Below are 12,959 nucleotides of genomic sequence, written 5' to 3'. Positions count from 1 at the left end.
CTAAAAATACTGCTAATCTGAGTTCTAAGGCGTTTCATGTTTCTTGAGAGATTGATGGTATTGCACATAATGTTTCACATCAAGTTTTTAGATCCACTGCTAATGCTCAAATTCATTGCTTTGCACCTTCTCACTCGAATATTTCTTGTCCGGTGGTGTTTGTCTTTGCCAACTTTCAAACAATAGGTGCCAAACTGCACAAAATGCACTATTATTAGTTTCTTCAAGTTGTTGCAGGAGAAGGAGGTCGCTCTATTTTTTTCATATTGCAGGTTTTCTCCATAATAAAGCTATTCATAGAGACGCTAGATGTTGCTCCTCTCTTACAAGTAGAAACAACTGATCTCTCTATCAAAAGGATGTGGTTCTTACACGAACCTTTGGTTGGAGAAGTGGCATTTCTTCTCTAATTATGCAAACTCATTACCAAATGGTGCGAGCACTCTTACTTCTTCATCCTTTGCTTGGTGTTAGTTGATGGCTTGCCTTACTTTAGTTCTTTCTTCTTAGCTAAGGTTCATTTGGTTAAAGTGTGTTCAACCTATCTTTGCTACCTCCATTCAGCTCTACCTCTATTGTTGTACTTTCCCATTCTATCTTTCTTATAGCCATTGTACTCCATGATGTATTTGCTTGTTGGTGCCTTGCTTTGTAAAAAATACATGCTATAGAGCGGGGAAAAAGAGGCAAATGAAAAGTTCGAATGGCTCACTTGTTTCAATGTAATGTGAAAGACTTACGTATATATACATGAAGAAGAATGTGTTGAGAGACACCTTTTATCTAACACACACTTTGTAGGAAACACCTCTTCCGTATAATTGATCATATGTTTTATTTTTTAACAATTGTTTACCCAAATCCTTGGTGCACGACCACTAGCACGTAGTCCTACCGGCCGTCGAGTGTGCAAGCCGCGTGAGTGGTCTACATGGACATGTGGAGTTGCACCACATGTTTTATGCATTTGATCTAGGTTGTGTGTGGCATTAAGAACATCTCCAAGGTGGACCTCAAACCTTCTGTATATGTCTCTACCATAGTATCCGGACAATTTTTGTCATCCAACGGATGTGTATATGTACCTTGTCTATTCCACCATGGCTTATGTCCACGAAGGACTAGCCTTACTTGGGGTAGATCTTCATGAAGTAGGCGATCTCCTTGCCCTTCAAACTGATTGGTTCAACTCCACACAATTTGGAGGCTCCCAAGTGACACCTAACTAATCTAGGAGACACCACTCTCCAAAAGGTAATAGATGTGGTATTGATGAGGAACTCCTTGCTCTAGTGCTTCAAAAGATAGTCTCCTGAACACTCAATCACTCTCGCACATAATTTGTCTTGGTAGAAGAGATTGATTGGGTGGAAAGCAACTTGGGAGGCTAGAAATCAAGATTCATATGGTTGGAGCGGAAGATGTTGATCTCAACTCATGAGCAGGTGGTTCTCTCTTAGAATATGAATGGTGGAGTATTTCCTTGTTCTGAGTGCTCTCTCAATGAATGAGATGGAGGTGAAGAGGTATATATAGCCATCTCCAAAAATCCAACTATTACAACATTATTGTCCAACTCGGTGGAACAAAAGTAAAAACTCACTTACATCGACTGGTGCAAAATGTCCTAACTTTTCGCGTTTCAATGAAACTGATACAAAGCATCTGAGACCGATTTGGTTGGCCTAGGCAGTTCCAGGGACTCAGTGGCACCAATATGAAAAACTCAGAATTTGTGATTTTGTCAAATGGACACTAGCAAGGTGGTCACTGCTTTTCGATTGTACCGAAGCGAGTCTCGATTCTACCGAGTTGCTAGGGTTTGGGTTGTGTCTAAGGGAAACTCGGTGTGGCTGATATGTAAATGGTTATGGCACCGAATTTGATCTTTAGGGTTTTAGACATAATGTTTTTTGGTAGAAATGTTGACGTTTTTTGTGGCTACTCTCTAAGCACTTTGAGCAACCAGATCATCATAGATACCTCATTCCCTTTTAATAGTATTGGCTTTCCTATGGACTCAAATAAGAATTCTCACATAAAGTAGAAATGTAGAGTCTTGAAGCTTGAAGCTTTTTCCAATCATGTTCCTTTCCTTCTTGTGGATCCTCCTCACAATTCTAGCCTCTGCAATCTTTGGACTTAATCTGAAGTACACTAGGTAGAACTGTTAGTCCAAGAGATAATGTATGTTTTCATGAATTTTTCAAACCTCCAAGGGAGCATATGTGCTTTCAGCTTGTTTGTTGCATCTCTCTCGTATGCACGGCACTGGAGTTGCACTAAGCAAGGGTTTTTCTTGAGAGGCATGTAGGCGTCATGTATAAGGCATCAGATTGCATCCATATCTATATAGTACGACGTCTGATGACCTGCAAGTATAGGGGATCGCAACAGTCTTCGAGTGGAATATTTTACCCAAATTTATTGATTCGACATAAGGCGAGCCAAATAATATTTATAAGCCTTAGCAGTTGAGTTTTCAATTCAACCACATCTGAGAACTTATTTCTCTACAACAAAATATTAGTAGCACAGTAGTTGCATAGTCTTAATAGTAGCGGTAACAGTAACAGTAGCAGTTATAATAGTAGCAGCAATAGTAGTAACTTAGCACGACAATATGCGCAAAGTGTAGGCACGGAGTAGTAATGAATATTTTGATGACATCAATCATGTAACAGTCATAACCTAGTGCGATACACAATAGCTCCAGTTCATCAATCATATTTAGGCATGTATTCCGCATGGAGTTATATGTGCTTATAATAAGAACTTGCACAATATCCTTTGTCCTACCCTCCCGTGGAAGTGGGGTCCTAATGCAAATCTAAGGGAAATTATGGTGCTACTTTTAAAAAGAAATTAAAACAAAGCATTAACACTTAGTGAATACATGAACTCCTCAAATTATAGTCATCACCGGTGGGAATCCCAATTATTGTCACCTTGGGGCCTGTGGGTGATAACAACTAATATGTGCATACAACTTGCATGATATGATCTAAAACTCATTTATATTCATGAAAACATAATAGGTTCAGATATGAAATCATGGTACTCACGCCCTAGTGAGAAGCAGTAAGCATAGCAAAGTCATATCAACATCAATCTCACAACATAGTGGATCCGAGGGATCAAGCCCTAACAAATTGACTTGATTGCATGATCAATATAAATTCATATCCATCTACCTCCAATATGCCTACAATGAAATTACTCACTCCAAGTGACGAGCATCATGAGGTTATTGATTAAGAAGGGTTGGTGGGGACGGTGGCGACAAATTTGCCCCCTCCGGAGCCTCGAACGGACTCGATATCAGGCCTACACGAGAAGAATTTGAGCTTGCGGCAGCTCCGTATCGTAGAACACGATGAAACTTCGTCTCCTATTTTTTCTTGGGAAGAGGAAACTTATAGGACTGGAAATAGGTCAAACGGTCACACATCGGCCCCATAAGGCAGCATGGCATGCCAAGAGTGGTAGGCGCGCCCGCCTCCTCGTGAGCAGCTGGTGGACCTCCTCTAAGGGTGTTTGATCCACTATTTTCTATATTCAGTAAAAAATCCTCTCAAGTATTGTCTAATTCCGAGAACTTTTATTTCTACACGAAAACAACACCAAGATAATTCTGGTGAAAATTGCATTAGTCTGGGCTAGTTTTATTCAAATCATGCAAGTTAGATTCTGGAACAAGAGAAAAAATGTTTGGAAAGGTAGATACGTTTGAGACGTATCAACAACCAATCTATCTTGTTGCTTGTCGAGGTTGGATATGTTGTAGAAGTTAGAGCATTTAAACCCGTGCAAAGCAAGTTCAGACCCTCAAACTCCCACGGACGCGCACGTGCGCATCTACGGGCAGTGACCCGTCACACCTCAAATTATCTTTCACACAACCAGACACCTCAACCAGCAAACCTCAAATCAATGGAAAACACATGCAACATACGTAACAATGCAACACAGATCGTCTGGCTACTACATTAGGCACTGCCCGGTCACACCTCAAATTATCTTTCACACAACCAGACACCTCAACCAGCAAACCTCAAATCAATGGAAAACACATGCAACATACATAACAATGCAACACAGATCGTCTGGCTACTACATTAGGACAGGTCATGGGACTACCAAAAATCATGTTCTACCTATATATTAGCTATGGCGAAGATCATCCACAACTGTCCTTGCTCTTCCTCACACCTTTGTTGTCTTTCTCGGGGAATTAGTGCTCGAAAACGAAAAATGGATCCAGCCTAATCGTCGCCAGAGCTATCCATCACGTTGATGTCCTCCTTCTCCTCCTTTGGCGGACGGGGGTACATGGCACATAATGTCCAATTTTTCTCTCTAGCGAGGGTGCATGTTTTCCTACGTTGTCGCTTCTATACAATGCGGGCACATATGGCTTCCTCCTTTGCTGCAGCGTGTGCCTCTGCATCCGTCGTGGCCATGTCGACAGCGAGACGGACCTCGGCCACCCTTGTCATATTGTTCCCACAAAGGACGCACCGGTCCATGTAGCATTCATACTCCGACTGACCATAGATGGGAAGCCTACCGGACCTCAATGGTCTAGTCGCGGCAGATCCGAGCACCAATTGGGCTAACACAATGGATTTGTGCCATACGGATCCCCCCGTCGGTCGGGCACAGTTCTCCCAAGAGAGGTGTAGCGCAATGCAGACGACCATAGCCTCCTCCAACCTGCTCGGGATGACACCCCGGTCGATTGATCTGGACTGGTAGGAGTCAGATCTGCTTTCACCCATGGCGGAGAAGGTCGGCGATCGCGAGATGAGAGCTTGGATGTGGAGTGGAATGGAGGGGAGGGGAGTGAAGTGGCTAGGGTTTGGTCGAGGGGGATGGGGACGAATATATGTGGGGTATGGGTGGGCATCATGTGTCGGCTCTAACATGGCGAACGCACCCGGTCGTGTCCAAGCCACCCGATACCCGCTCTAGATTTGGGCCAGATATGAGGGGTGTGAGTCACCGCTCGCGTTTGAGGCCGGTTTGAGCGTCTCATGTGGGTTGTACTTTTTCTTACAGATCACTCACTCGATCGTCCACCCACGCATTGAGGGGGTTTGGGATACCCCGCGTGTAGATGCTCTTAATGAGCACTACAAAGTAGCTCAATTCATGGGTTTGATGCATGCCGCAGAAGAACACCTATAACCTGACGCCACAAACTGGCCACAAACGTCCATCCAAGTGGACCGGTCATTGACCGGTAAAAAAAGAACCTACTCGAGCATCTCAAACCGGCATCAAACACGCGGGTTGTCGGACGGTCCTCATATCCTGCCAAAATGTAAGGCGGATATGTGGCGGCCCAAGAGTGTTCGCCATGTCAGCCCGACCCACCATCGACCCCACCCCGTCCCCACAAAATACCCAAATCCGGAAACCCTAACTCGTTTCACCATGCTCAAGCTCCGCCTATAGTCCCCCTTCTTTGATTTCTCTGATTTTTATCCATTCCGCTCACTCCCGCAAACATTTTGAGCTTCGGCGGCCACTCCGACGACGATGACATGTGTCGACAGGGAGCTAGCCCTCCCTGTTGCGTTGGAGCGACAGCGCGTGGACACGGGGGACAGTTTGGGATCAACCCCATCGCCGCTCCCCCACCGATACAGCGCGAACACCAGAGCTGGCCCCTCCCGGCCCCCGCGTAGCTCCGCGACGGTTGCTCACTCCGTGTCGTCCCTCCATCGTCCACCTCCCTCGCTGAAGCGACATCGGAGGCGACGAAGGTGGCCAAGCTCAATCGAGAGCAGGACTGAGTTGTCTGGTGGATGAAGGGCCTCATCGTGATCTCTGATTCTTCTTCGGACAACGACAACCACCACACGTGTGACTCCGATGACTCGGGCAATCTATCACCAACCGCAAACGCGTACAACTGCACCCGCGACCGGAAGGGTCGACGAGGAAGTGGTGAAGACGCTCCTCCTCTGTTTAATATTATTGTTTTTAATTGTTTGACTTTAGAACCTATTCGGCAATGAAGAGTGGTGATCTTTTGAATGATGTAAAGTGAATTATGTGCATTTTTTGGTGTCCCTCTTGTGTTGATTTCTATGTCCATTGTTAGATCTATGCAGATCCGTTTTACTCCCTCCGTTTCTAAATATAAGACCTTTTAGAGATCCATTATATACTACATGCGGAATACGGATGCATGTAGTCATATTTTAGAGTGTAGGTTCATTCATTTTATTCCGTATGTAGTCTATAGTCAAATCTTTAAAAGATCTTATATTTCGGAACAGAGGGAGTACATTGTATGGGTGGTATAGATATAGAATTTGGAAGATGAGATATGGAGCTGTGGGGTGATAATTTAAGGTCTGATCAATCATTATCCATATATACGTCTGTCGTGTCCATACGTGTTGCATAGAAAGCCGAATTTGGTAGTTGTGGTTGTAGATGTTTTAACGAGATGATCTCGCAGCAGCGATTAGTATATCAAGACGGGTTTCTTCATATACAACCTTAAAAACCCACAGCTTTGCTCTTGTGCTGTGTGAACGCGAGAGGGCCGACATCCAGAACCTACTTGGAAAGAAATTACCTGTTCCTGGTCAGCTTGACCTCCTCTATAGTGTAGCCTTGACACGTGACGACATAGATTATATATCAGCTGAAAGCTCAGTTCTGTGTGGCAGTACTCATGTAGGAGTACTTGATCCAAAAGAAATAATCAAGCAGACAGACCCTGCTTGGCTCCTCCCAGTCAAGAGTCAACGTCAACTCGCGGCAAGCTGTGAATTAGCAGTTATTCACGTGCGAGCTAGCGACGGAAATATTGTCCGCGAGACTGCGACGACCCCGAGCCAGTACCATTTTTAGTCGACTGATAGAGATATCTTACTATCTTCAAGTTTCTTTTTCACCTCAAAGGCGTTTGTTCTTTACCCAACGGAAACTGAGTACTATTTGCATCTGTAAACACTATTTACAAACTGTGCGCAATGGAGTGTAATATAGAGCTCCATGACCAAGCAGCTGGCTAACATCACAAATAAGTAAACTGCGCGCGGCTTGATTGTTGAATTAAGTAATTCTTCTTCTTGAAAAGAGCAAATCTGAGTGTCTCGTGTACCCACGTGACGCAGCGATGACAGTCGGGCCATGTCGTCACTCGTACCGGTACCGGCGCTGGCGGGTCAACATCAACAATGCCTTCCTTCCTAACGAGCGTACTACCACCTAAGATCCCGCACAGTTGCAACCAGCGCATGGCACGTTCATGGACTAATTTTAGCTCACCGCTGTGGTACGAGGCGCACGAGAACTTGGGGCGACGAGGTCAAGTGAGTCGGAGCGCGTGCGGTGATGGTGCTGAAATTTCCCAGAGATCTGCGGCGGGAGATCGAGCGAGCTGCGGGGAGAAGGACAAGAGCAGGCTCGGATCGTCGGTAGGTGTCAATCGCCGGACCGCGATGGGATACATGTTGTACGACGACGTTGTCCCTGACAGAGAAAATAAACTGTACAGCGGCGCGCGGTTCTGGTGATTCTTTGGTGGTGCACGGCCGCTGCGGCTTACTAATCATCGAGGTCGTGCGTGGTGGTAGTAACATGGCAGCCTACCGAACCACCAATTAAGTAGTACCAACTGCTTTCCCCATTATAATCGATGCTGTCCGTGTCGAACCTCGCAAATAACACATGTACGGGAAAATACCTCTTGGTCGTTGTATTTACACTCTACTAGTAGGATGTCCATGCTTTGCTACGTATTACAATGTATATATATGTATATATATATGTATATATATATATGTGTGTGTGTATATATATATATATATGTGTGTGTATATATATATCTACTCGGCGCCGATGCGTGTTTTCGGTCGATCTGCCCCCGGTCGCCCGATCTGCTATGCGACACCGTTAGATCGAAGTTCTTCTATTGTTTTTTTACCTTGTTCTCGTCTCCCCAAGCGCTCGCCTCGCCGATCGTCCCGAAGGGGCCACCCCGCGCTCTGGCACTCAGCTCGCACCCGAACGCTCGCCGCCCCCGGTCGTCGGTTGGAGCTTCATGGATGCAACTCGTTCCCGACCGCTCGCCGCCTCGGCCACCCGTGGAAGCACCATGGATGCAGCTCCGCGACTCAGCTCGTCCAGATCGCTCGCGCCCCGGCTGCACCGCGCTCTGGGACTCAGCTCGCCCTGACCGTTCGCTACCCCCGTCGCTCGCCGCTGCTCATGCCCGTCGGTCTTCACCTTGTCGGTCTCACCTCACCCCATGTGTTGCAAACGCTGGAAAAAAGCTTCAACCTTAAATGGAAAAAGCTTCAACTGGCACTGCTAATCAGAGAAAGATACATCCGCTGACATCAAATGCTTCAATCTTAGATGAAAAAAGTTTCAACCAAATGATAGAGAGAGCTTTAAACAAGTGCTGCTCAAAAAGGAAAAGGTTTCAGACGTTTACAAAAAAGCTTCGATCGTGAAAGCAAAAAGTTTCAACCGTGTATAGAAAAGCTTCAACCGTTAAGAAAAAAGCTTCAACCAAATACTTCAACGAGGAAAAAGTTGCAAACGTTGACAGAAAAAGCTTCAACCGTATATGAAAAAAGTTTCAACCGTCGCCCCAGCTGCAGCATCTCGCGTGGTCACCCTCGATCACCGCCGTCAGGCGCAGCGGCTGCCAGTAGAGAAGTCGCGGCACTCGCCGGCAGCGACTGAGGTTGCAGGGGAGGGGAGAGGGAGGAAGAAGAAGGTAAGGCAAAAAAAACTGAAAAGGAAGACGTCGTGGGCTAGACACACGCTGGATCTAGGGGATCGAACGACAGCCACGCGACCGGCCGAATGTTTCGGCCGACACGCTGGCGGAAAACGTTTTCGTATATATATATAAATAAATGAAACAAATGATTAAAGTTGTTTTTAAGAACATCTAGCATGGATCCGTCTGTACGTTGGAGATAGTATCCCTTCTCTTCTTAGTACTAAAGCCGTAATGGTCTCGATCATTATAAGTTATTTTCCCATGCAGTAGGCTCGGACCTTGTATTCTTTTGAAATCAGAGAATCATTAAAAACTGATTCTTACAATTATTTGCACATGTATTCAAAGTTTTGCACCTAAACTTTGTCTCTCTCTCTCTTCCTTCTGCGAGTTTGATCCATCTTGTCCGTCACGACCAATATGTCCATACATTCATATTTATCAATGTTTTAAACAAGTTTGCACGTCCAAATATCAATTGTCTCGAATAAAAATAATTTTACTACCCAATCAAAATTGTCTCGAATAAAATAGTTTTACAACCAAACCGAAATTGTCTTGAATAAAGATAATTAATCAATACATCTATTGGTTTTCAATGTGATCCCACATGTGCTCAACCAAGTCATTTTAAAGTTGCAAATGAGTATGTCAATCACGGATTTCGTGATGAAATTGGGTAAACTGCTCAAACGTGATAGGTTCTTGGTGCTGGGGCTCAACATTGTTACCTTGAAAACCAAATCCTTGGTCGAAAATGGAGTCATCACGCTCGTCCTCAACGATCATGTTGTGCATGATCACACAAGCACTCGTCACCTTCCAAAGCTTCCCTTCATCCCATGTCAATGCAGGATTTCGAACGGAGCAAGGCGTGGCCTCTCTCTCTCTCACTGGCGGTTCTGGTTGGGCGCACGGCCAGGCATGAACCCCCTATTACCGAGGCCGCTGCCTTTGAATGTGGTCATGAACGATCAGTGCAGCCACCACAAGTTCTTCGTCATCCGAGGACGAATCATCCGATGAACAAATGAAGTGGTTGAAGAAAAATTCATCTCCACTGTTCATACCTTTGTGGTAAAAGTCTCAAACACATTGTGGTCGTGATGGCGAAGAGGCCGCGAATCACCTCGAGGCAGCCGGGGCGGATGGGGGCCTGCTACAGGTTGCTCGCTAGCACCCCCTACGGAAGTTGTCGTTGTCGATGGGTGTCGTCGACGGTTGTATCCCCTCTGCGACCGGATCCAACGACGATGGCCAAAACTCCTCCAAACGATGGCCAAAATTCCTACCAAAGCGCGGACGTGGTTTGGTATGGACGGCCGGGGGGCGAGCAAGGAGGAGGTGGCCGGATAATAGTGGCGGAGCCGGCGGCGTGGTTGGGTGGGGAAGGGCCGGTGGAGGCTTGGGGGAATGAATTGGCAGAGTACCCGATAGGCAGGCCAGGGGACGACAAGGGCGTGCGTCCCGCGTGTCTGCGCGCTGTCCGTTTCTCCCCAAATGCCGCGCAAGTTTGGGCTGGGAATGGGTCAAAAACGGACAAAAAACGGACATTTTTCCGTTTGGTGCAGCGCGTTGGGTCATGCTATTTGTCCGTTTTACCTCAAACGGACGCACCCGGACCGGATGGGGTCGCGCGCTGGAGTTGGCCTAACTGCTACCACGATGCCCAGCCCCCCACTGCCGCCATGACCCCAGCCGTTTACTGTTACCTACCGGCCATCGCTCCTCCCTATTCCCAATCCCCACAGCAAAGTGGTCCACTTTCATTCTACTCTTCTTCGTCCAGGAAGTCAAAGAAGGAGAGGAGGGGGATCCATGCTGCGCATCTTCTCTGGTGACTACCATTCACCACGTAATTCTTCTGCCTCTAGCGAGCACCAATCACGATGTAATGCCTTGACTATGTTCATAACTATCAAGATATATGTAAACAAGCTCAGCTAGCCCTAGGTCATATCGGTTATCTCATAGTTCACCAATATACTTGTGTGGTAGAAAAAACAACTGAGGTATTTAAAAATGATTTGGCTATACTATGCAGAACAAATCTTTTCTTTGTTTTTGGGGGGAAATCACCATATATCTTTTGATCATGCAAATACAGTACAATACATGTATAAGAGTTTGTAAGACCCACAACATGGTAACTTTCATGCACAATTGCATGACGACGTAAGAGTCCCGTTTTAGTTAGATTAAGAAACATTCCTTTTGGTTTTGTTGCTACATTGTTTTAGGGAAAATTTCATAGCAAAATATAATAAAGTCACACAATGATCCTAGTCTTTCTTGAATAGTGGACAAATCCACAAAACAAAGATGGGATAAGAACTCAGTAATCTCACCATATTGTTTGAGGTGCTTGAAAATTGTCGTCCAACCAACCGAAACTCCATCCTCCATCACTATGCATTCATTAGTATGATAATAAGATGGAGTAGAGCCATTGTGTCTTCAACTTTTAAATAGAGATCATGTGTTGGGTCGCCATATGAGGTGAAGCACAATTGATGGACTACATCAGCGTGTGAACTCGAGATCGGTTTCTAGGAGCTCAATATGTTCCACATGACCCGGACAACATGATGATTGAAATATAAAAGAAAATTAGTTTGATACTTGTTCCTTGTGACTGAAATTAAATAATTCACATATGAGGATTCGACTATGAAAAAAATAAATCTAGAACATGAACATGTAGTTGTTTGGTCAAAGTGTGATGAACATTGTTGCATGGAAGTAGAGCAATCACGAAAATCAACATAAATATGCTAAGGTTTTATTTCGATCATCACTCACTTGCTATAATCACAACTCCATGTGCTCCGTGACCGGATCACCACCACCACACTTGGGGTCGCGAGGGGCAAGTGACCCACAAGCGCTGCTCCGAGGAAGCGACACCAGACAACAACATGAGGCAGCGGTGGCAATATAGCAGCCACACGAGCTAACAACCTACCGTCCATATCTACAAGAAGCTTGTGCAGAAGCAACAAAATTACACATTATACTTAACTCAAATTTATTAGTAGTAGTCAAGCCAAGCTCCCACGGCTCAGACTCGAGTTTACAGACATGTTCCTCGTGCCAGTGATGACGGTCATAGGGGGAAGCCGAGATGGCCACAATGCTGCCCCTGTTGGAATATATGTAGAAGACCGGTTGCACGCACATGTGATTACTTCTCATATTGCTGCCTTTGCAATTAACACACCTGGTATCAAACAGTATGTGATTGCATGTAATTCATCATTGTTGTTAGCTTGTCACGTAGTTAGTTGGGGGTAGTGGGCGCACATGGATTTGCATGTTCTCTGTATATATCTACACACACTAGATTGATAAATACATAAGCTTAGTCCTCTCATGTTCTTCTCTACAGCTCCATGGAGTGTGGCCATCACGAAACTAGACGATAAAGCGTGCCCCGCTGTGTGGTGACCCCTCGACCTCCCCAAAGGCATCGAAGGCCACAATGACATCATTGTGGGTTTGGCGGCCAGCCCGACCGTCAGCTGACAATGGCCATGTATAATACCGTGCAAAGAGTGGGCGCACGGTGATGTCTTCTATGATATCATGCTCCCGGACATTGACCATCTATGGTATCATGGCAGCTGAATATCGAGTTGGGGTAGGGTTAAAGAGAGTGAAACCAGCATGCCAGCAGTTGTTGCAGTGTGGCGAGCGATCGTGCCATCACCTTTCCTTTTCTCGCATGATGGCCAAGACGTCACTATGCTCGCTTTTTCTCTTCCTCCTTCTAGCTTTCATGGCTTGCATAAGGGATGGGAGAAACCCCTCATGTAGATAAAGATCGAGCGTGCGTTGGATTCGGAAGGGAAAACAGAATTAGGAATGGATCTGGAAGTGTTTTTTTAGATGATTGGTCGGGAAGGATTGATGAAAAGAAATTGGAATGGAGCGAAAACAATCTCACAAGAGGAAAAACCCAGTCAAAGGTGGAGTTCGCTCAAAAACGATCGATGCGGTTGTTCCTTTGTTGCGAAAAATCGATGCGTGGTGGAACAAAAATCGGAGGGAGGTGTGATGAATGAATGATCGACCTATGCACTGCCCCTTTAGAGTAGAGATGTGATTGAAAAAACTTTCTGCTATTAATTATTTGCATCCCTAATTAAGTTTGACTAATTAATAAATTGTATTGATGACTCAATTTCAAATCATGTAC

This window comes from Hordeum vulgare, chromosome 7H (assembly GCF_904849725.1).
Source record: "Hordeum vulgare subsp. vulgare chromosome 7H, MorexV3_pseudomolecules_assembly, whole genome shotgun sequence".
Classification (NCBI taxonomy): domain Eukaryota; kingdom Viridiplantae; phylum Streptophyta; class Magnoliopsida; order Poales; family Poaceae; genus Hordeum; species Hordeum vulgare.
This window is presented reverse-complemented; position numbering follows the sequence as displayed.